Source organism: Schistocerca serialis, chromosome 3 (genome assembly GCF_023864345.2).
Source record: "Schistocerca serialis cubense isolate TAMUIC-IGC-003099 chromosome 3, iqSchSeri2.2, whole genome shotgun sequence".
Classification (NCBI taxonomy): domain Eukaryota; kingdom Metazoa; phylum Arthropoda; class Insecta; order Orthoptera; family Acrididae; genus Schistocerca; species Schistocerca serialis.
In genome coordinates this window covers 870,782,145-870,807,736 of record NC_064640.1, presented here as the reverse complement: position 1 = coordinate 870,807,736, position 25,592 = coordinate 870,782,145, and the positions used below count along the sequence as shown (strand labels likewise).

The 25,592-nt window shown below is 42.6% G+C and overlaps 1 pseudogene; it reads right to left on the bottom strand.

Moving 5' to 3' along the window:
* Positions 1-11,273: 11,273 nt before the first annotated feature.
* LOC126472318 (5S ribosomal RNA) lies at positions 11,274-11,391 on the bottom strand (annotated as a pseudogene).
* Between the last annotated feature and the right edge of the window lie 14,201 nt (positions 11,392-25,592).

Here is a 25,592-nt window from a genome sequence, read left to right as displayed (position 1 = left end):
CATTGAAATAATACAAAAAAAGGAATTTTTTTACCTTCATATATATTGACGAAAAGCACACTCTGATCATTACAGCATCCCCAATCCAACAATATCTGGTGTCTAGCCCATCAAAACAATATGACAACATCTGAACAAGCACTCTCCATGGGAACTTCTCAACAACGACTCGCTACTGCCACATCTCAACAAGCACTGCCTACTACGACATCTCGACAAGAACTGCCAGTGGAGGCGGCGAAATAAAACTCTTTGGCGCAATCTCTGGCGCTGTGGCTCAGTGTAGCCACCTTTCAACGTGATGTTGCCTTCTGTGACAGCAAGATTTGGCGATGATCAGATCATGTTCCACCAAGATCGCGTATTCATATGGCACTTGTGGTTAAGAGGTGGTTCGACGACCATAGTAACATTACTCTAATGTAATGGCCACCTAAAACAGCTGACATGAGTCCCATTGAGAATATTTGGGCAGAAATGGTCAGAGTAATACGGGAAAAGGGACAGTCAACGTCGACTCGCCGACAGCTTTCTGGTGTGATTCACGATGTTTGGAATGAGTTACTTGAATCTCCTAGTTATGTAGCTATACTTGTGGGCTCAATGCCCAACAGACTTCGAGCCGTTGTGGAAGCCGAAGGAGGGTATACGCGATACTAAGCAGCATCAGCTGAGGTGTTTTTTCTTTCAGCCCTTAACCAATCAGCTGCAATAGATGTTTCAAGTTATTTTTTTTACAGAGTGTATTTTATATAATTTTAAGGAAACGCAGTACGTGGAATCTGGACAAAGAAATTAATTCACAACAAGATATGTAATATTTAATTTGCTAAGAGAAGAAATACTCACGTTATATATTCATGCAGTCTCTAAAAATTACATGACACAAGTGTATATGCAAGAAGGGTAAAAAGCAAGTCAGCACAAATGACAAATATTGAGGAGAAGCTCGCCGCTGAAGGCGTAATTGGAGAGAGAAGGTTGGGCTAGAAGGGAAGGTAAGGAGGCCCGAAAATGAAGAGAAAAATCAAATACCCAATGGACTTCGAGTCGTTGTCGGAGCAGATGGCGGTAGGTATATGCGATTCGGAGCAACAGTAGAAGAATAGTTTTATTTACTGATTTTTGAGGTTTTATTTTGTGATGATTAAACAGTGCTGCTTCATGAGACCCACTATTTGTCCACATGTGGCTAAAAATCAGAGGTGTAAAAAATTTTGAGAGGTGCCGAAGTTCTCTGGAACAGTAACGTGTTTTAGACAAGAAGACGATTTTTAATTCATTTCATTTTAACCTTTCACATTATGCTTTGAGATTCTAATCTACGATTTCATTTTGTTATAATGTATCTTTTCTTCAGTGAAAGTGAACGATAGTAAGTTTCAAGATATAAAGAATAACTGGAAGATTTTAACTTGTGGAATAGCGTATTTAACAGTTAATATTTTCAACAAATCTGTAGTTATAGGACATATTAAGAAGCAGGTCAAAAATGGCATTGTGGAAAGATCAGGTAGGTCTCTAAAGGGTGACGATGGTCAAATAGCAAATACAAAACTATGGGTAACAACTACTGTTGATGGTGAGGAGCCATAATCCATGTGCCACTCTTCTGTAATTGTATTTCTGAAGTTTATTGTCGATCCTAGGACTGAAACCGATACTCTGTTTTACGTAAAGAATATAACCTTTAAAATTTAAGTGGCAGCGCAGAATATTAATACACAGTATATAGATCAGGAACCTAATTGCACCGTCTTTAATTTAATTCTCACTGATAACATTGAGACAGTAAATAAAAAGAGGAATAACAAAACTTTCAGAATCAATATAGAGAATTCAAGTGTCCAGTGGATTCAAAAGTTTGCTGTAATAGCGAATAATTGCTTTCACTTACTCCATGCCTACGTTTTATCAGTCAGACAATGTTTGAAACTAGGACTAGCAAGGTAAAACATATTTCCACAAATTGTCAAATTGGAAGTCGAAGAGCAAGTTACATAAATTACGACGACAACAAACGTTTTTCAAGTAGACTGATCACTGTAGGTATCCAACGCTTTTATTGGGTGCTACATGCGCAGTATGTAAACTGGCAACGCCACCAACACACAATACCACTAAGCTATGAAACATCTGTAGCAAAACAGAGCTTTCTCGTCCGTGTAACGGATAAGACGACTAATTCGCAACATAAATGTCAATGTAAGCAGCAATTTCTGTTGGGACGTGCTTCCTGGACCAAAGAACATACATTTCGTACGTCTTCAGTGCGATTCATGTAGCAAATGTAATTTGAAGGACATAAAAATATCGAGCGGATTTACTAACATAATTATGAACCACTCAAGAACGTAAATCGATGGCCGCATAGTTGTCAAACGTATTCTATGGAGCTGTCATTGACCATTAGACTAGCAGCAGGAAGAAAACGTTCGCTCAGCTGATGTGCTGAGATAGCTAGCACTGGCGAAGCTCGCGCTTCGAAGACGCAACGGCATCGTCTGCACAACTTCGTGAGAAACGAAATACCTCAAATATGAGCCAATGTGTTGTATTTGTGGTGTCACCGCCAGACACCACACTACCTAGCTGGTAGCCTTTAAATCGGCCGCGGTCCGTTAGTATACGTCGGACCCGCGTGTCGCCACTATCAGTGATTGCAGACCGAGCGCCGCCACACGGCAGGTCTAAAGAGACTTCCTAGCACTCGCCCCAGTTGTACAACCGACTTTGATAGCGATGGTTCACTGACAAAATACGTTCTCATTTGCCGAGACGATAGCATAGGCTTCAGCTACGTCATTTGCTACGACCTAGCAAGGCGCCATTATTCAGTTGCTATTGATATTGTAAAGAATGTACAGACAAGAGCTACGTTCAACATTAATGGATTCAAGTTAAGTATTCCTAACATAATGAATAAAGACAAGGGGGAATGAATTAGACGTCCTTCCTCTTTTGTAACATCAAATATATTTTAGTTATTCTGTCTTAAATGAACTGTGCAGAAAATCATTCACCAGGAGAGAATAACTTTTTAGCAACACCAGATGATATTAACAGCTTGCCGGCGCGGGTTAGCCGTGCTTTCAACGGCGTCATATCGCGGATCGCGCGGCTGCTTGCGCCGTCAGTTCGAATCCTTCCCCCTGGCGTGGATGTGTGTTAGGTTAGGTAGGTTTAAGTAGTTCTATGTGTAGGGGATTGATGACCTAAGCAGTTTGGTCGCATAGTTCTTAGAGCCTTTTTTTGACCTTCCGCGTAAAATTTCTTTACATAAACGGCCGTATCTTTAGATTGCGTTGACATAGAAGCTCACTTTTTTTACACCACCAAGGGACCATATACCGCAGGAGGTGCGTTACATTTCCGCTTGTTATGTCTACCCGTACTCGAGGTAAACGTGTTTTAAGGGTTGGGTAGACGGATAGACGGTCAAGAAAGTGAGACTAGTAGGGTTCCATTTTTACCGATTTAGGTGACGAAATCCTAACAACGAAAATTGCTACGACAGTTACTGAAGATTAGGGCCGCATAAATAATTCTCCCTGCTCTTTATTCGAAATGTTCTAGTTGCACTCGATACATCCGCATATTAATCGTATCTACGCTTTCGAAACAAATCACGTTTACAGGAATGCAAAAAATGGTTCAAATGGCTCTGAGCACTATGGGACTTAACTTCTGAGATCATCAGTCCCCTAGAACTTAGAACTACTTAAACATAACTAACCTAAGGACATCACACACATCCATGCCCGAGGCAGGTTTCGAACCTGCGAACGTAGCGGTCGCGCGGTTCCAGACTGTAGCGCCTAGAACAGCTCGGCCACCCTGCCCGGCTTGCAGGAATACAAATAAAATCCATTTGCCAATGCACGTGGTAATTCAGATCCCAGTGTTAATGCCACCGCGTTTTAGAAGTGCGAGCATTCACATTGCTTGAGACAAACTTCGGCTAATGAAAATTTTGTGGCTGTTGCGATTCTAATAGAGAATTCGAAACATTGTAGAATACGTCTGGCAGCTATGTCGCCGTTTATATCCAGGGGAGGTGCAGAATTATCCTACTAAATTTACTCGCTAATAACAGTATTTTGTTATTTCGATAAACATCCCGAATTATTGTCTCACAAGCGGTGACATAAAGGTAGAAAATTCATGTTTTTCAGTCCAGAAAGCTCTTGCAACAGAAACTGCATATCATTTTGCCATTTTCATTGCGAAATTGCTGGCTTATTCATTTCTGGGGTAATAATAGATGGTTGTTTGTCTGGATTGTCTGCTAGCGTAGTGGAAGGTGTTTGCTACTACAAGGGAGGTCTGGTTTGTTTTCGGTTCTAATCGCGATGGACGCAGATAGACTATCAGTAAAGCAATTTTAAGGAATTTTCGCGCCCCCAGTACGTATTGCGACCTTTATTCTGTACCGGCGCCCTGTGGATGTCAATGTGAAACTCTTGTAGAATTTCATACTTGTTACTGCCTACTTTTCCCGCTTCTGTCAATAACTGATTTGACTTAAGTGTGGCACTGACTGATTTTTAACTTGATTTCGTTATGAATCTTCCCGCACTGATAAATTTGCACACTTTCATGATAGGTCAGCAACGGTAATCCAGTATGACTGGTCTGAACGATGACACAGACCGTTTCGCGGCCGAATGCGCAGAATGGAAAATTGTACTGAAATGCACGGGGATCTGTAGCGAATTGACGCATGGTGCAGGGAATGGCAATTGAATCTCAATGTAGACAAGTGTAACGTGCTGCGAACACACAGAAAGATAGATCCCTTATCATTTAGCTACAAAATAGCAAATCAGCAACTGGAAGCAGTTAATTCCATAAATTATCTGGGAGTACGCATTAGGAGTGATTTAAAATGGAATGATCATATAAAGTTGATCGTCGGTAAAGCAGATGCCAGACTGAGATTCATTGGAAGAATCCTAAGGAAATGCAATCCGAAAACAAAGGAAGTAGGTTACAGTACGCTTGTTCGCCCACTGCTTGAATACTGCTCAGCAGTGTAGGATACGTACCAGATAGGGTTGATAGAAGAGATAGAGAAGATCCAACGGAGAGCAACGCACTTCGTTACAGGATCATTCAGTAATCGCGAAAGCGTTACGGAGACGATAGATAAACTCCAGTGGAAGACTCTGCAGGAGAGACGCTCAGTAGCTCGGTACGGGCTTTTGTTAAAGTTTCGAGAACATACCTTCACCGAAGAGTCAAGCAGTATATTGCTCCCTCCTACGTATATCTCGCGAAGAGACCATGAGGATAAAATCAGAGAGATTAGAGCCCACACAGAAGCATACCGACAATCTCCTTTCCACGAACAATACGAGACTGGAATAGAAGGGAGAACCGATAGAGGTACTCAGGGTACCCTCCGCCACACACCGTCAGGTGGTTTGCGGAGTATGGATGTAGATGTAGATGTAGATATTTTGCTAATTCGTACGATCTGGGGTACTTTGTCTTACTAAAACAGTTGTGTTATCTCGATAAGCTGAAGTTCATTTTTATTGGTACAGTTCATACTAATTAGCGTCTCTTCTTTCATTTTTATCTTATATTTACGTACTGTGTGTTCCACACTAATCAGCATTAATATAGTCTTACACATGATTGAAAACAGTCTGACAAAGTTCGGATGGTTTTCAATTTCACGCTTATGCATAGTATGTTGGTAGCACATCGTCACCTTACCTATTATGCTGTGTAGCAGACTTTTATGCTGTGCGGATCAGCATAACGAAAAGGCTAGGGATCTCGCTCGTTTTGTCACCGACTGTACGTGTATGAGGCGACGTTTCGACTCCCACTCAGAATTACTTTTTAATCTATTTTCTTTTTCATCACTGGTCATATTATTTAATTTATACGACATTTGAGAGGTAATGTAATTAAAATGACCACTTGTATTTGCATAAAGTTCTAGTAAATTTCATGTTATTTGGCTACTTACTATTTTTAATTGCCGGTCGGAGTGGTCGAGCGGTTCTAGGCACTACAGTCTGGAACCGCGTGACCGCTACGGTCGCAGGTTCGAATCCTGCCTCGCGCATGGATGTCTGTGATGTCCTTAGGTTGGTTAGGTTTAAGTAGTTCTAAGTTCCAGGGGACTGATGACCACAGCAGTTAGGTCCCATAGTGCTCAGAGCCACTATTTTTAATTAAATTCAATTATTAGAGCAAACGTATTTATAACTATCGACAAGTAACTGAATAAACACATAAAGTTTTCCTGAAAATGTATGCCTGTCGTTATTTGCGAAATCCTATATATGCAATCTGGTAAGGTACCAAGAACTACTTTGCACCTCGACGCTTCGATCTGCAGACACAGAGGCAGGTCCCATTTGGCAGTTAACCTACGTAGTGGTGAGATATTGCTAATGTAGCAAGAACGAATGGCATAGATGCTAATTTTTTGGATATTACAAAATTTACACTTGTACAACAAAAATGATGGTTTGAGCGGGAGTCGAACCATCGTCTCATACATGTTCATCTTACGAAGCTCGAATGCCAACCACTCTTTTTTTAAGGAACCTTCCCGGTGCCCAAAGGGAGGGGTGGGGGCAAAGTTTACAACACTGAGACCACTGAGAATAGCAGTAACCCGGCGTCGCGAGGAGGAGGGCGCAGCAAGACTTCAGAATCATTGAGACTATCGACGTATAGTTTTTCCGAGAAGAACATTCCGATGACCATAGAATACACCGGTTCTAAGTCTGGAAGAGGCGGGGCTAAACTTTTCATGACAGAAACACCCCAGCCGTTGGGTGGGTTAAGGAAGACACTGCAAAGGAAACTGGAGAAAAATTGTCTGTATTTCGGATTGCGGAAAACTGCACAACGACGATCATTAAGGAACTTCAAAAAATCAAGGATACTTTTCTCGCCATCAGGAAACGAATAGTTAGCTGCGTGTCTACTAAACCACTCCACAGAGTTTGTCTTCGCCTGCGAGAAGTATCCCGCGTCCGGAAAGAGGAGCAGTTGAGTAGTTACCTGATGAGAAATGGCACGGGTAATGAGGGACAACGTCTGTCGCACCAAGAACCAGACACCTCTTGCCGATCTGCACACCAGGTGGTGCTCGCCTGTGTCCAAAACATCACAGGCGAAATAACTTGACCGACAGAAACTCTAACGTCCGACACCTACGGACAGATACATCAGTTACATAAAAGACGCGTAAAACTTCTCTTGCGGTTTTCTTGAATTTGCGAGAGCAGTGCACCTTACTAGTTGCATATAATGTTGTTTTAATGGCCTACTAAAGGTGTACAAAGTTTGAAGTAAACCCGTGATCCCAACGACGTGGTACCCCGTTGTCAGTATTTACCTCTTTCTCAGGCTTTCTTGATTCTGACTGCATCGCTCGTTCAATTTGATAATCTGAGAAACACGGTATGTGGATGACACAGTTGCGGTGCGGCCACATGGGGCGGAAAATCTTCATAAGTTCATAGAAATTTTAAACTCTATGGATCGTAATATAAAATTCTCGATGGAACTTGAAAAACAAGAGCAACTATCTTTCCATGACGTGTTAATTAAGAGAAGAGCCGTCGTTCCCGTGGGTCATAGTGTATATAAGAAACCTCCATACACTGACCTCTTATCTGCACTCTTCGAGCCATCACAATTCGTCACAAAGGAATTCGGTGCTCAAGTCTCTGTCCCTAGAGTTTAAACACATTCAGACTAGTAGTGTCTCGCCAAAAAATTACGACACCTACGAATAGTGTTCGAAGGAATGGGGACTCAGGTTATGAAATAGAATGGGAGATTTATTCAAAATCAAGAATGCCTGAGAAAGAGGTTGAGTCTAATACGAGGAACAGAAGCCAACAATCGCTTATCTACCTTATGCTGCTCTAGTATCCAGAAACATCGGTAAACTCTTAAGGAAACATGACACCCAGCGTATTTCTATCCCTTAAAGTAAAATAAAAAGCATTCTTTAAGTGTTGAAGACGATCTAGGTCTCCAAAAGAAGTGTTTGTGTTGCATTCCACTCGAACGTAACATGTCTTTCGTGGGGCGGACTATTAGAAAGTCGAGGACAGATGCAAGGAACGTCAGCGACCCGCACGGCTAAAACAACCAAGTAAATCAGCTGTCACCGACAACCGCCTCGAATACCAAGCTTCTGGGACAGCAATATTAAAGAGTCTGTCGAAATAAAGATGTCACAAAATCTAATAAACAGAGACGCAGGTTTCTATTTAAATAACGCTTGGTGTGCCGCACGCTGTCTATTAAAATCTCGCAGGCCATCACATCCATCAGAGCTGGAAGACGCTGAGAGAATTTACGTTTCACGGAACGCCAGCTCTGAAAAACAAAAGAGTATCGTAGGGCGCAGGGGACGCTGGAAATCGAACTCCACTATAAATAGCCGCGTGAGACCAATTATAGTGCTCTGTCTGGTTGGAGTCCATGCAGTGAGCATACAAAACAGCAAAACTCGCAGCTTCTGAAGAAGACAGCTGGATCGGTCGTTCAAATATAGTTCATAAAATGGAAATAACAACTTACCCGTCAGGCTATCACATGCGTCACTTTTATACATACAGAGCAAAATCCTTTGGAAATTTGTGGTAAGTTCCTATGGCACCAAACTGCTGAGGTCATCGGTCCCTACGCTCACACACTACTTAATCTAACTTAAATTAACTTACGCTAAGGACAACACACATACACCCATGCCCGAGGGAGCAGCCGCACGAACCGTGGCAATGCGCGTGAGACCGCGCGGCACATACAGAACACTGAATTTCCTACTGAAGTAGGTGTTTTGGGGTGAGAAGTAACGGTATGCATAGAAAGCACACTTAGGTCCCTTATTGTGATATGCAAGAATGATTTCAGATCTCTGATCGCAAAATAAACTGTGTTACGTCATTGCTTTGGTTGTGGCTGACCTGGAATGCAGATTTAGCAACATAAATGATCCAGTGGATAATATCGGAAGCTCCAAGTGGCTGCTAGGATCGTATCAAGCTGGTATACACCATTCGAAAAATGTAACGGCAAAGCTGAGAAAGAAGCGGAACGCTACTGGTTAAGAATGTGATATCGTTATGTGACCGCCATCATATAGCTGAAGTAGCGATCATATATGAACAAAATAAGAGAGATTGGGGCACGTACAGAAGCTACAGACAATCACTTTTTCCTCCAACATTACGTGCGAGAAATCGATAAACTGTTACAATGCTCCCTCCCCCATGCACTGTACAGTGGCTTGCGAAGTATTTATGTAAATGTAGGCTGTTCCTGGAGATGTCACTTCCTATAAGAAGATGTTGGTGCCAGAAGACAGTAGTGAATTCCAGTCGATTAGTACAGAGATTCCGTGTAAATAAATATGACATACTGCACATGTGTAGTGGAAAAAGTTATGTACTGTACGTTTAAATTATTGCTGGAAGCGGTAGCCATATAGTACCTTGGAGTAGCCGTCCAGAGCGATCGAAAGTGGAATAAATACATACAGCCAAAGCATATCCCGGGAGATGGAGCTGGCCTGAGATTCATGTGGAGGAATTTTAACGAAATTATACTGCGCCACCCTTTAGGCACAGTCCACGCGTAGAAATAACACAGCATGAGACGTTAGCAAGACTGCGACGCGTAACACAGAGAAACGCCGAACAGTGTAGGCTCTACCTTGGAATACGTCACTTAACTGAGCAGACAAGATAGGATCTAAGATCAACAACGTAATCCGAATATCCATAAATGATCGTCTATCAAGACAAAAGGATGGCACGTAAACTTGGATGGTAATTTTCTCTCACTATAGATAGACTATTTATCACTACAATGACGCTATGCACTACAGCCACAGTTACTATTTTCGTGGTATAATGGGGCTAGTGTTAGCTACCGGGATGTATTAATATTGGTCGTAATAACGCATCTTACTACTGGATATCAGCCTGCACGTAAGGTTAACTACCACCAAAATTAGTCTCAGTCACAACGAAAAATACTATACACAAGAATGTACGATGATTAGAAATCAGAAAACCAGCTTAACACTTGCATTGACGAACTAAAATCTTCCAGTGTATGAATTGACAATACGACGACACAGTTGACAAAACAACGGCGTAACCAAATTATGCCACCAACGTACAAAATTAATAAATGCGGGCTGTCTGACCTGCAGATTCCACATAAATACATTTCCCACCAAAGCTTCAAAGTATCATGTTAACCCATCCATTCAATGTAGGCTTTTAGTACTTTTACGTAAAATGAAGTATACGTTGAACTTCAAATGGGTCAAATGGCTCTGAGCACTATGGGACTTAACTGCTGAGGTCATCAGTCCCCTAGAACTTAGAACTACTTAAACCTAACTAACCTGAGGACATCACACACATCCATGCCCGAGGCAGGTTTCGAACCTGCGACCGTAGCGGTCACGCGGTTCCAAACTGACGCGCTTAGAACCGCACGGCCACACCGGCCGGCTACGTTCAACTTCCAAAGACGTAATTTTATCTTTAACTATCAGTTGTTGCTAATCAACGATAACCTCTACAAGTAGAGTCTGGCACAACAAGGTCATTGATTAGACATTAGATCTAAAATCTCAGCCGATCTGAACTAAATGAAGTTTATTTCTTTTAAAATCAATTATCTTTCATAAAGCGTGAACTATCTTTCTCTTTTCTTAAGTCGTTGATGTCTTTCGTCTCGTTGGAAATTAATGAATGTGAATTATTATTTCAATTTCTTTGAGAGTTAATATCTCTGAACTTTACTTCGACACAATGCCAATCTTTTACTTTAAGTATCTATGGATTCTCTCTAATACTTTGCTATACATGCGAATCAATCGTCTGCTTGAAGCTCGAACTTAGCTTTCAAATATCTTTTGACTGTTATTCGGGGATAAATGATGCTTGGGAAAACGTATTTTATAGCATAAAACAGGAATTCTTGTTTATCGTCTCTTCTTAATTCTTGTACAGGTCCAATTCAACGTATTTCGTTAAGAGTGCTGGTTAAATACACTAAAACGCCTTCCGAACAGGCCATGAAGGCCCAACGGTACCGACCGGCCGCCGTGTCATCCTCACCCACAGGCGTCACCAGATGCGGAGACGGAGGGGCCTGTGGTCAGCACACCGCTCTCCCGGCCGTATGTCAGTTTCCGAGACCGGAGCCACTACTTCTCAATCAAGTAGCTCCCCAGTTTGCCTCACAAGGGCTGAGTGTACCCCGCTTGCCAACAGCGCTCGACAGACCAGATGGTTACCCATCCAAGTGCTAGCCCAGCCCGCCAGCGCTTAACTTCGGTGATCTGACGGGAACCGGTGTTACCACTGCGACAAGGCCGTTGCCTAACTACACTAATCGGAACCATAATAATAAAAATCTAACAAAAAACCTGAGTGTCACCACCTCTTTTTAACTATGTGAACTTCAAATGGGACAAAAATCTTAAACACGTCAGGCGCTGTCTTTCAGCGAAGCCACTAATTTTTACATGTTTAATCACACAGCACTCGTTATACGTACATACTGAAGCGCAAAAGAAGGTTGTATAGGCATGCTTATTCGGATACAGAGATACGTAAACAGGAAGAATACGGCGCTGCGGTCGGCAAAGCTTATGTAAGACAACAGTTGTTAGACCGGTTACTGCTGCTACAATGTCAGGTTATCAACCTTTGTATTATCGCGAAATATGGGAGAGAGTGTCACAGAAATGATACAGGATTTGGGCTGGAAATCACTAAAAGAAAGGCGTTTTTCGTTGCGACGGAACCTTCTCACGAAATTCCAGTCACCAACTTTCCACTCCGAATGTGAAAATATTTTGTTGACACAGACCTACATAGGGAGGAACGATCACCACGATAAAATAACGGAAATCAGAGCTCGTACGGAAAGATATAGGTGTTCATTCTTTCCGGGAGCTATACGAGATTTGAAAAATAGAGAATTGTGAAGGTGGTTCGATGAACCCTCTGCCAGGCACTTAAATCTGATTTGCAGAGTATCCATGTAGATGTAGATGTAGGAGTGAATTTCAACACGGTGTTATAGTCGTCGCACGGGCAATGGGACACAGCAGCTGCGAGGTAGTGAAGAAGTGGGGGTTTTCCCGTACGACCATTTCACAAGTGTACCGTGAATATCAGGAATCCGGTAAAACATCAAATCGCAGCCGAAAAAAGATCCGGCAAGAACGGGACCAACGACGAATGAAGACAATAGTTTTTATTGCCTCTTCTGTCTGAATGCTGAAGACGTGAATGTAATGGTAGCGCTGAATCAATCTATTTCACTTTCCGAACACCGATAGCAAAATTGTATCCAGTAACCATTTTGCGGCAGATTTCTTGCAGACTGTCCTCTGGACGCCGTATGCTGCAAAGCTCCGCGATCCATTTGCTGGCTACCGGCAGCAGCCCTGGCGACAGAAGCGGCGCTGCACTCCCCCGCCTGCTAACGCACATCGGTTTTGATAATTTAAAAGGCTTCATTATTATTAAATGTTGCTACACAGAAAATTTCTACGATTTCCATTCACGCTCGAAACCAATGGAGACAGACGCCCTGATTAGTAGATGGGTACTGTATTACATTAATCGGCAAGAGTTGAGTATGGCCCGAAATTAATTTTATAGACTGGGGCGAAATTAAACCACCTCACTATATTCGATGAATTTATAAATGCTTCATACCTCGTTTCTTTTCCTTTCAAAGTCAATAATTTGTGCAACTTTTGGCCAATATTCGGATGTTTTCGTCAAGCCATAGTGAGCGTCTGTGGTGTAAATTGTATTACAGTTCTTGTTTCATTCCTCATGGTAAGTCTATGCGATAAACTGTGTGAATACCTTGCAATGCATGCTCTGTAGCGGCGCAGGAACACTGCACATTTGGAGTTCCATGTATGGATTCATGAAGTATTTAACGTTGATCGGAAGTGATAGTTAAGGCCATCAGATTTAAACCAGAAAAGGTTTTCGTTTTTGAGGTTTCAGAGGACGGAAAGGAATTACTAACGCCGGTGTCAGAAAACGCCTCCAGTTAAATGCTATTGCAAAAATTTAGGAGAGAGGAACTAAATCAATCAACATGTTCACTTCATAAACAACCTCCTGACATGTTAGACCTATATGACGAACAGAGCTCAAATTCGATATCGTTGACAGTCGGTTTCAATCTTTTCAGAAGCTATTTTACAGTGAAGCACCTTGGAATTTGCAAAGCAGACATCCATGATATTAACGTAATTTACTAAGTCGAAATTGCACGAAGATTTATGTTCAAAGGCATTCTTCAGATTTTGTATAAGGAATTTATACTAGCAGATTGCAACTCCATTAATTAAAATAGAAAATAAAAGGTTGTGTTCAGCAGCTTTCGCTGAGATTCGAACTGCCATCTCATATAGCACTAGCATCGCAACGCAGAAAGGAACCACTGAGCTAACGACACACTGGCGGCTATAAGGGGACTATAGTTCAAAAATGGTTCAAATGGCTCTGAACACTATGGGACTTAACTTCTGAGGTCATCAGTCCCCTAGAACTTAGCACTACTTAAACCTAATAACCTAAGGACATCACACACATCCATGCACGAGGCAGGAATAGAACCTGCGACCGTAGCGATCGCGCAGTTCCAGACTGTAGCGCCTAGACTATAGTCATTGCGAAATTGCCTGAGCCTCAAAACGCAACATTAAACACACAAACAGGTGTTACTTATGTGAAGAACGCCATTCTTGGAGTCCAGAAATTAAATATACTTTCTAATCGTCTCATCTTACAATGGATTATATCGAATGAGTCTTACATTTGAAAAAGGAATGCCAAGTGAATTTAGCGAGGTAATGCCGGACTACACCCGGAAGTAAATGCACTCTCACAGTGTTGACAAATACTTGCTACGACATTGCCGATTCTCAGCTCTCTTACACGGCAGCTCTTTAGCGAAATGCTTGTCGTGATTGTCTGATACGGTTCTTCAGAGAGAAGACGCGCGCGCACGTTTGTCTTTTATGCGGCGTTAATCCCTGATAATTTCTGACGTCGTCTTGAGGGCTATGTATACATTTGAGGCATTCAATTATCATTAATCCAGAATGATAGAAGTTTCAGTTTCCGGCGTGGAAGAAGGCTGTTGACGCCGACATATCATTTCAACGTAGGGAAAGCAAAACGGATGATTCAGTGTTTCTCATTCAGCATAAAGCATGTGAGATAATTTTCCGTAACGTTCATAATTATCTCAAAACACACATGAAGTAAAAATACATCGGAAGCTTATTTGAATTGAATATAATGTAAGATAACAAACGCTTTGCACCTCGATGTCGAATGTGTCCACGTGCAATCCTTTGCAGCATACGTATAGAATGTCATGATTACCACGATAATGGAGAAGTATGTTGGTAAGGATGGCAGCAAGAAGAGACGCAGTCAACAAATATTAGATTCCTCATGGCACTCATTTCATTTGAGATGTAAGAAGAGGTAAAGCGGAATATTACTTTAGTTACACCAAAGATATGCCGCACATATGGATGACGATTATGTTTGCGTCTTCATACGTTTCCTCCTTGTAATCTGTATACTCTGTTATATACTAAGAAGCCTGATCATTGTTTCAGTAGTGTTACCCTCTTTTTTGGCCCCTAAACGATGAACAGAATGCAAATGCATGTCTCTGCATGAAAGTAATTGTTCGAACCTTCCTGTGTTGTTTTCTGTGTATTTTTATTTGGAATTCATGAAGCAGATTGCTGTTCCTCCCCACCTCCATCCCCCCCCCCCCCCTAGATGGTTAGGTCTCAAAAGTAAACCGTTTTTCATCAACTGGCATCATTTATTCAGACAGCATCAGCACAAGACTATCAAACAAAGCCTTCCATTCGCAGTTGCAACCCTCTAACTGGCAGCTGACCCAAGGGTAATCCACGGTCGTGGTCCGAAATTAGCAGCTCTCTGCTACTTTGACTGCAGCACCAGTTTATCTGGTAACACTGTGTTAAATCAACAGGAGTAGTTGCAGAGTTGTGCCAGCATATCTGTCCTCCTATTGTCGACTTAATGTATCTCACTTCTCCTGTAGCGTTGATCACGAGGAGCCGAAGTAAATGAGTGTATTCTGCAGGTCGTAACATTCAGTATTCCCTTCTTTCATAGCCACTCTTCATGTCCATCGATACCAAATGGGGATGTGAAATTCTTTCGTGTGAGAGAACCGCAAAAATAATCGTAACAAGAACAAGCAAATAATGAATGAAGTTTATTGCAATGCAGAACGAGAATGGCTGTGAAAATAAAAATCTATGAAAATAGGTTGATTGTTGAGTTGGCACAATGCAGATATCTTCTTAGCATTTTTTTACTGAATATAGTTCTGGATGTTTACAGAGAAAAAGCAAAATTCGGTACTTCTCCCTAGTGTAGTACAATGTGAACCGGCAACTCCCCTCCCTTCTCCTTAGAACACGATTCAAGTAGGTCCCCGAGTAGCTACCAAGGCACTGCTGCATTCTGTTCTCTGACGTTGCTCTGGTGACGGTTAAAGCTGATACACTCCTGGAAATGGAAAAAAGAACACATTGACAACGGTGTGTCAGACCCACCATACTTGCTCCGGACACTGCGAGAGGGCTGTACAAGCAATGATCACACGCACGGCACAGCGGACACACCAGGAACCGCGGTGTTGGCCGTCGAATGGCGCTAGCTGCGCAGCATTTGTGCACCGCCGCCGTCAGTGTCAGCCAGTTTGCCGTGGCATACGGAGCTCCATCGCAGTCTTTAACACTGGTAGCATGCCGCGACAGCGTGGACGTGAACCGTATGTGCAGTTGACGGACTTTGAGCGAGGGCGTATAGTGGGCATGCGGGAGGCCGGGTGGACGTACCGCCGAATTGCTCAACACGTGGGGCGTGAGGTCTCCACAGTACATCGATGTTGTCGCCAGTGGTCGGCGGAAGGTGCACGTGCCCGTCGACCTGGGACCGGACCGCAGCGATGCACGGATGCACGCCAAGACCGTAGGATCCTACGCAGTGCCGTAGGGGACCGCACCGCCACTTCCCAGCAAATTAGGGACACTGTTGCTCCTGGGGTATCGGCGAGGACCATTCGCAACCGTCTCCATGAAGCTGGGCTACGGTCCCGCACACCGTTAGGCCGTCTTCCGCTCACGCCCCAACATCGTGCAGCCCGCCTCCAGTGGTGTCGCGACAGGCGTGAATGGAGGGACGAATGGAGACGTGTCGTCTTCAGCGATGAGAGTCGCTTCTGCCTTGGTGCCAATGATGGTCGTATGCGTGTTTGGCGCCGTGCAGGTGAGCGCCACAATCAGGACTGCATACGACCGAGGCACACAGGGCCAACACCCGGCATCATGGTGTGGGGAGCGATCTCCTACACTGGCCGTACACCACTGGTGATCGTCGAGGGGACACTGAATAGTGCACGGTACATCCAAACCGTCATCGAACCCATCGTTCTACCATTCCTAGACCGGCAAGGGAACTTGCTGTTCCAACAGGACAATGCACGTCCGCATGTATCCCGTGCCACCCAACGTGCTCTAGAAGGTGTAAGTCAACTACCCTGGCCAGCAAGATCTCCGGATCTGTTCCCCATTGAGCATGTTTGGGACTGGATGAAGCGTCGTCTCATGCGGTCTGCACGTCCAGCACGAACGCTGGTCCAACTGAGGCGCCAGGTGGAAATGGCATGGCAAGCCGTTCCACAGGACTACATCCAGCATCTCTACGATCGTCTCCATGGGAGAATAGCAGCCTGCATTGCTGCGAAAGGTGGATATACACTGTACTAGTGCCGACATTGTGCATGCTCTGTTGCCTGTGTGTATGTGCCTGTGGTTCTGTCAGTGTGATCATGTGATGTATCTGACCCCAGGAATGTGTCAATAAAGTTTCCCCTTCCTGGGACAATGAATTCACGGTGTTCGTATTTCAATTTCCAGGAGTGTAGTTCCGATTATGAAATACAAAACGTATTGCAGGATAGTTCCTAGGATCGTAGTATTAAATTTGTGATGTAGATGGCACATGAACGTGGTGACTATCCAGATTACTCGTCAATATAAAAAGACAATATTATGGGAATTGAGCATGGTCCCTCGGCAGCAATCCTGAAAGTGAGTGAATGACCACAGGCGTGCCAAACACTTTCGAAACGTCTGACGAGTAACGAAAACAGTAGCAATATGAAGAAAGCATTGGACAGATCAGAAAGGCCTCACTGCTATCCACAGCCTGTTTGTGTCAGCCCTAGTGGAGCTGCGCTGTCAGACGCCAATCCGATAGCACATTACACCGCTGAAATCTACGAATGAATTGTGTACTTACACTCATCCGCTTCAGTGAAATTAGTTATTCATGACTAGGATATAGCTGCCATAGTTAATACATCAATAATAACCTCGTTTATTGCTTCAGTAACTGTTACTGTCTTGTTTGACACCGAAATGATGTAAATAACACAACTTCTTGTCACTGACAGTTAATTCTAGTCTCTTCAGGGACTTAGTCTTGTTTTGTTGTTGTTGTAAATTGGTATTCGCGAAGAATACTACTGTCGCATATCCTGAGAGGTTTTCAAAACACATATGATACGGAGGGTTAAGAATAGTCTCTCAGTTTTGACCTTGAGAATAGCAGTTGCCGCGCGAGGTGGGAGCGAGGTCTTGGGCGCCGTGTCACAGATTTCGCGGCCGCTTCACCGGAGGTTCTAGTCCTCCACCGGGCATGGATGTGTGTGTTGTCCTTCGAATAAGTTAGTTTAAGTTAGTGTAAGTAGTTTCTACGTCTAGGCACTGATGACCCTAGCAGTTTGGTCCCTTAGGCACTAGAACTTAAAAAAGAGCACTAGCAGAAGTAATTGATAAGATCAAGCTTTTGCAGAAAAACTGGAACTAATGTAAAAAAAAAACAGCTATAGTTATATACGAGGTCAGTTCAATAAGTAATGCAACACATTTTTTTTCTGAAACAGGGGTTGTTTTATTCAACATTGGAATACACCAGGTTATTCCCCAATCTTTTAGCTACACAACACTATTTTTCAACGTAATCTCCATTCAATGCTACGGCCTTACGCCACCTTGAAATGAGGGCCTGTATGCCTGCACGGTACCATTCCACTGGTCGATGTCGGAGCCAACGTCGTACTGCATCAATAACTTCTTCATCATCCGCGTAGTGCCTCCCACGGATTGCGTCTTTCATTGGGCCAAACATATGGAAATCCGACGGTGCGAGATCGGGGCTGTAGGGTGCATGAGGAAGAACAGTCCACTGAAGTTTTGTGAGCTCCTCTCAGGTGCGAAGACTTGTGTGAGGTCTTGCGTTGTCATGAAGAAGGAGAAGTTCGTTCACATTTTTGTGCCTACGAACACGCTGAAGTCGTTTCTTCAATTTCTGAAGGGTAGCACAATACACTTCAGAGTTGATCGTTTGACCATGGGGAAGGACATCGAACAGAATAACCCCTTCAGCGTCCCAGAAGACTGTAACCATGACTTTACTGGCTGAGGGTATGGCTTTAAACTTTTTCTTGGTAGGGGAGTGGGTGTGGCGCCACATCATTGATTGCCGTTTTGTTTCAGGTTCGAAGTGATGAACCCATGTTTCATCGCCTGTAACAATCTTTGACAAGAAATTGTCACCCTCAGCCACATGACGAGCAAGCAATTCCACACAGATGGTTCTCCTTTGCTCTTTATGGTGTTCGGTTGGACAACGAGCGACCCAGCGGGAACAAACCTTTAAATATCCCAACTGGTGAACAATTGTGACAGCACTACCAACAGAGATGTCAAGTTGAGCACTGAGTTGTTTGATGGTGATCCGTCGATCATCTCGAACGAGTGTGTTCGCACGCTCCGCCATTGCAGGAGTCACAGCTGTGCACGGCCGGCCCGCACGCGGGAGATCAGACAGTCTTGCTTGACCTTGCGGCGATGATGACACACGCTTTGTCCAACGACTCACCGTGCTTTTGTCCACTGCCGGATCACCGTAGACATTCTGCAAGCGCCTATGAATATCTGAGATGCCCTGGTTTTCCGCCAAAAGAAACTCGATCACTGCCCGTTGTTTGCAACGCACATCCATTACAGACGCCATTTTAACAGCTCCGTACAGCGCTGCCACCTGTCGGAAGTCAATGAAACTATACGAGACGAAGTGGGAATGTTTGAAAATATTCCACAAGAAATTTCCGGTTTTTTCAACCAAAATTGGCCGAGAAAAAAAATGTGTTGTATTACTTATTGAACTGCCCTCGTAAACTGAGCACTTTACTGCAGCAGTGCCTTGTTCGCACGGTAGTAAATACTGCCCTCACCGTATTCGTAGCCGACGTATGTAGCTCGCAACGTGAAACATGAGAGTATGGCCACCTTTAGCATGAAGCGACCATTTTGAACTGAAACACGTTTCCCAACTCGAAACCACTCCTTCTGTGGTAATTATTCACAATATTTTATCGAGATGACAAAAAATATTAAATGGATGTAGCAGATACAATGTAGTCCCACAGCCGCAAATCATTCTCATACCAACACTGTTGCCAAGAAAGGCGTACGACGTTGTGAGTCCTTGACTACGTTAGTGGCGAGAAGATTCCGTTTCCTTAGCAGGAATTCTTCACGAACGGATGCGGATACAATGCAGTCCGAATGACAGATATGGCGGTATGCCTACATCTTTAAAAAGAGCAAAAAACCTAATTGTTAACCCTTTGAGTAATATTCCCACGTCTGTGAATCGTATGAATTGTATCACATTCATGCTTACCGACTATTACCTACATCATCAAATAACAGCAGGAACGGAGAGAAATGCTTTCAGAGTAGACGCCTTGATGTTTGAATTCATTTTCGGATGTAGCAGGTTTTCTTTTTCAGTGAAGCTATTGTTTCTGTTTCCAGACAACATTTCATATCCTTCTTACTTCTTCCACAGCAGTTATTTTGCTGCCCACATGGGAAACCACGCCTACGACTACTATCGTCTCATTTCCTGACCTAGTACCTTCTACATAGCATTATTTAATTTTACTACTGCTTATTACCCTTTTATTAAAGGCTATACACCAAGGAAAGAGGAGCAACATCTACATGTAATGTTTACCGTAATGCAACCAGGAAATTGTGCTTATAAAAGCGCTCAGAACCGCTGAACGAGACTTTCAATTTTCAGCACACTCCAGACCGAATGAAAGGAAATATTAAGAAGAGCAAGTTGACGATAGCGAGCGTGGGGAGGGTTTGATGCAGTGCCGTGAAATTGGACTAGTTTCCGTCGAATTTAGTTCCTGATAGACCTAAATGTGATCTTTATACAAAAGCATCAGTGTACTCATATGGGAACTACTTCCAATGTGTAATTGATAGAATACCTGGTCACGTTAGGCCGCCTTTCGCTTGCGGCCATCACTAGTTTTAATTTCATTCCATTCCTTGATGACGCACTGAATCGTTTTCGAACTTTTCTCATTGTTTCCTACCTCAGAGATTTCCTAAAGCGTTACATCGTGTGTCAGTCACACCGCAAGTTAGACACCCATAAAGCTCTGACTTGCTTTAGAGTGTCAAATCATTTGAGCAGCGATTCGAAAATACAAAAGACCACTTCTGAAGGACCTGCCGGCAGCAAGTCCTGGAATACAACACTGTGGCAGTAACAATGCTCATGTTTTACATCACAAGATGCAGAAGTGATTTATATGCTTTTCGAAAAACTCGTTTCATGAATGCTTTCAAGTCTGGTAGCGTATGGGAAGGGTGTTTTTGTGATGATAAATAGTCGAGTAACGCAGATTTCACTAGTTCCGTTGGATTTGAGAATGGGAGTCAGTTTCTGGGGTAGTCAAGACTGATTGCTATTTGTACATCACAGTGTTTGCCGCAGCGCTCCTGTTTCGTCAACACAAACACCACGTGACTTGATACACTGCTCATGACGCCACATGCTGAGAGTGGCAGTGTCAAGTGGGCGCAGTGATTTTTCAACATGTTACTCAAGTAATAAGTCAAATGGATTACATGAATATTATAAGTGGGACAGAAACCTTAATTTACCTTTTATTGCTTATTTGTGGTCTGACTTAAATGAACAACAGCATCGTATAATATCTTGCCTAACGATTGTCGTTTCTTTCTTAATAGTGATTCTTGACAAAGCATTTCAACGAAGTTTATATTTTTTTCTGTCGGATAATTGAGAAAAGATATTATTTATTTTGTCAGTCTTCGTTTCTCCACTGAGTTGTAAATGGTTCTCTTTATAAAACGCGTGGTAACGTCACAAGGGCGACAGTTGCAATGCAGTCGCAGTGAAATCGAGAGAGTAGAGTGCGTGTGGTTGCACTGATTGAGCATGGCAGCTACTCGGCATCAGAAGCTCAAGAAAAGTGTGGAGTATCGGCAAGAACAGCTAGACGCTGGTGGAAAGAATACCAGGAAAGGGGCTATATAGGGCGGAAAAGAAGAAGGGGCCAGCCCCGTGTGTCTACAGCAGCAGATGATCAACGTGTTTTGGGGAATATACGTGCTAATCCATTCCTCATTTGCCGTGCCCTGAAAGAGATATCTCAGTGTCCCAGAAGCGAAAACTGTTACGAGGAGACTGAAAGATGCCGGATTATATTTCCGGAGAGCTGCTACAAAGCAGCCATTGACCGACTATCAGAGGATTGACTGCATGGCTTTTGCAGCAGAATACATAGACTTTGACTGGAGTAGAGTAATCTTTTCGGATGAAAAAAATATTTTCTTCCTGTAGCGACGCCCCTGATCAGGTGAGACACGAAATTTTCTCCATATAGTTATTAGTTTATGCTGTTAGTGACTTTACATTTGTTGTAGGCACAAAATAATAAATATAAACAGGTCCCTATATCATGATTTTAGTAGTTCATCCCTCATCTGATAAATAAATATGACCCCTGAATTTGTGAATATTTGCATTAACACGCAAATGTTTTTTGCGTTAGGATACCGCCCGCGAGGACAACGCTTCCAGCCAATGTATCTTAACGAAAGACAAAGAAGTAGACGCTTCTCTGTAGCTGTATGGAGCTATATTTCGGCTCATGGGGTAGGTCCTCTCTGGGGAATAGAGGGAATTCTCAACGGAGAGGCCTACATTAACATACTGAATTCCATTATGAAGCCGAGTGCTAAAATGCTGTACCCAGCCGGTGAAATATATCTTCTGCAGGTATGGACAGTGGACGTGTGGAACAATGAAGAGTATTTCCTACGATTTATTCAGTACTTTGATGAGTTCTACTTCTTATCGAAGTGACTACTCTACTTTGTCAGTCGTATAATTTTGGTTTCTCCACCTTTCTTTGATACTGATGGTCGTGAAATATAGCTTTCCCGGGCATCATCTTAGTTTCTTCCTTAGGGGCTCTTTCAATAATTGTATGTGTAAGGAAGACGCCGTGTATAAATAACTGATATATGTAAATTTCATTTTCCTACTTACCTTTTCTCTTCTTAGGCTTCTCTACACAGTTACTTCTTATACGACTCTGGGATTCGTTTCTACCTCCTTCTACCTTGTTTTGGTCATTTTCCACGACATTCAGCATCCTGTAGCTGTAGGCGGACCATACTTTATTTTTTCAGATCTCATCTTTCAAAGAAAAGAGTACTCCACATCTTCCATTTTGCAGTGTGTTTCTATATTTCTGTCACTTGTATGTTTACTTGAAAGAATATTATTCGTAAACATAAATGGTTTGTTAGCGCTGTTCTTCACTTTACTTTTTTTAAGCATCTATTTCTGGTCCTGAAGTGGATGAAGTGCTGTACTTTTAATGCCATCAGTTTTTATTGCTGTGTTCATATGTTTATTACTTTTTCTCATTGCGATTACCATTTGCTGTTGTTCTTACATTCCAGTGTTATTGTTTTCTCGATTTTCGGATAATACCTGCAAAATGTTGTTCAGTTTGTTTCTAAATCTGGAACTATTAGGAAATTATTAACAAATGTGATGCAGCGTATCTTTTCACAATTGAATTTAACTGTTAATGTTTCCTGTTCCATTGTTTGTATTGCTTATATATATATATATATATATATACGGTGTTAAGGAAAGTGGAATTCCATACTTTGCAGTCGGTAATATGGACTAAAACAAAACAAACTGCATATCGTAGGAGCTACGCGCACTTCGTCAGTACAAGAGAAGTGTTTTAAGTAGAACAACAGATGTGTTTCGCTGAAGTAAAGGTGAAGAAGTGCTCATTGCTCTTAAGATGTTCATTTCAGACGCATTGCTCTTGTTTACTGGATATGTTTGTCTTGTTTCTGTCCATCCTATCAGCTCTCGAAATATGGATTACTTGTGTTTAATACCCTACATTCGAAGCAGATATCTGGACAAAGGACATCCACACTTACTCATTTCCAGACTATATATTCCTATTTTATCCCATTTGTATTGATTATTGGCCCCTAATGTATTCAAAAATGGAACTAATCAACTCAATCCAGGCCAGTTTTTTATAATAGTAAAATTATACCTTCCATTTCGAACCATTCCTAAATCGATGAAGGAATTATTTCTTCCTTTTATTTCTTCTCTCATAACTACCAGCACATACAAACCTGTAAATGATTTGGTTGTTCTTACTTTGTTCCCGTATAGGCCTGCTCCAATAAATCGATCTACACGTCCTTTTATAAAAATTGTACGATATTCGTACGTTTCTTGGAGGCATGCTGTACTTTTCATTTTTTACTGCCTTGGCTGATTTTTCTTTTAAAGTTAAGCATAAGATAAAATATACTTTACAGTACTTTACTAACATTACAATCATGATCTGTAACATATCCCCCAAGGTATACACCCTTTTTCTCCTAGACACTTCTCGTAACTTAGAATATAATTGCGCAGTAATGTCCGAATGTAAAATTAAAATGTGTTCAACGTTTTGTAAGTGTATTTCCTCACCTCCTGGCATGGGTGAATGATAACACATCTGTCAAACAGGAGAGGCGAGGTCTGTATCACCTAATCGCAGGTCGTTTGCGCTCGTTTCTGCCAGCCACTTTGACATGGGAAGTGCGTGGTGACGGGGCTAGGAATCAGAGTGTGAACGTACTGGTGACGTAGTTTGAGGCTCCTGGTGTCTCAGCCTCCAGCCGTTCACCCTAGTGTGCTTTCTGTCAGGAAAGTGGATAGGATGGTTTGCTCATCCTTTGAAATTGTGAAGATAGCCGTATCAGCACGTTTCCAGGATAGTACACAGTTCTTCATGGGTTCGAGATTTGTTTCTCATATATCTTTTTCTTTATTCTTCCGTTACATGCAATTTTGATATCAGCAGACAACTGCCTGCATTGCCTTGATTAAAAATTAAGTGACAAAGAAACAAATTGTTTTCATGTTTAATATTCCGTAGGCGCATGCAAATATATGAATTGGGTTTCGATTTACAGATTATATGATCTTAGTCATAACAGCAATGTTGCATACACGGATAGTTCTTGAGCAATGAGCATTACATAAAGATACGTACTCGTAGTGGTATTTAGTTCTCACTAATATGAAGGGAAGACTTATTTCATTAACATTCCTGAAATCAGCTATTTATCTCAACTGCAGGAGTTTACTCTGTGCGCGGGGCCGCGTTGACACGAGGTGTGAACAGGCGACATCAGTACCCCGGTCGCCTTCAGTAAGTGCAACACATTGAGCGAACGAGCACGTGTAGAGTCCGTAGAGAATATCTCGCTATAAAACAGATTTTTTTCTTCTATATATCTTTGTTAGTAGAAAGATAGAAAAAAAAATTCAATAATGAAGGCTAGCAATCGTTTTGAATAAGCGGAGCAGATTATTTTTGCAACCAAGCAACAGTGTCTAACAGTTCAACAGATTGCTGCACTGTATTCAACAACTTACACTCCACCTCATCATTACGAAAGCATAGGAGGACGGTATATTCTGAAAGAAGGCCTACCTGTGTGTTATAACTGGCGCCTTAAACTATGTTACCATTCACTCTGTATTCTGATCTCCGTCCCAGCACCCTCCCCTAGTCAATGTAGATTTTTGGCAACAGCTATCAGCAAAGTATTTTGGAATGTGGAATCTTCCGAATAATTTATAAACCTGTTGCTTAGACTACACAGCCATTGAAGTTGTCGAATTTTTTCACAGTATGGAAATTAAGTATTCATAGTATAAGTCAGAAGTATTTAATTTCTAAGTTAATGAATGATCATTTCTTTACAGGACCAGAGCCCGATTCAAAATAGCAGAGCCGTCCAGAACTGGTTCCAAGGAAAGCAGAGAATACAATTTCTTCCTTTCGTGCCAAAATCACCAGACCTCAACCCCACTGAAAATATGTGGGTGGAGGTTACGAGATCCTTACCACCTGGGTCAAGGAATTAAGAAACTAACCGGCCGCAGTGGCCGTGCGGTTCTGGGCGCTGCAGTCTGGAACCGAGCGACCGCTGCGGTCGCAGGTTCGAATCCTGCCTCGGGCATGGACGTGTGTGA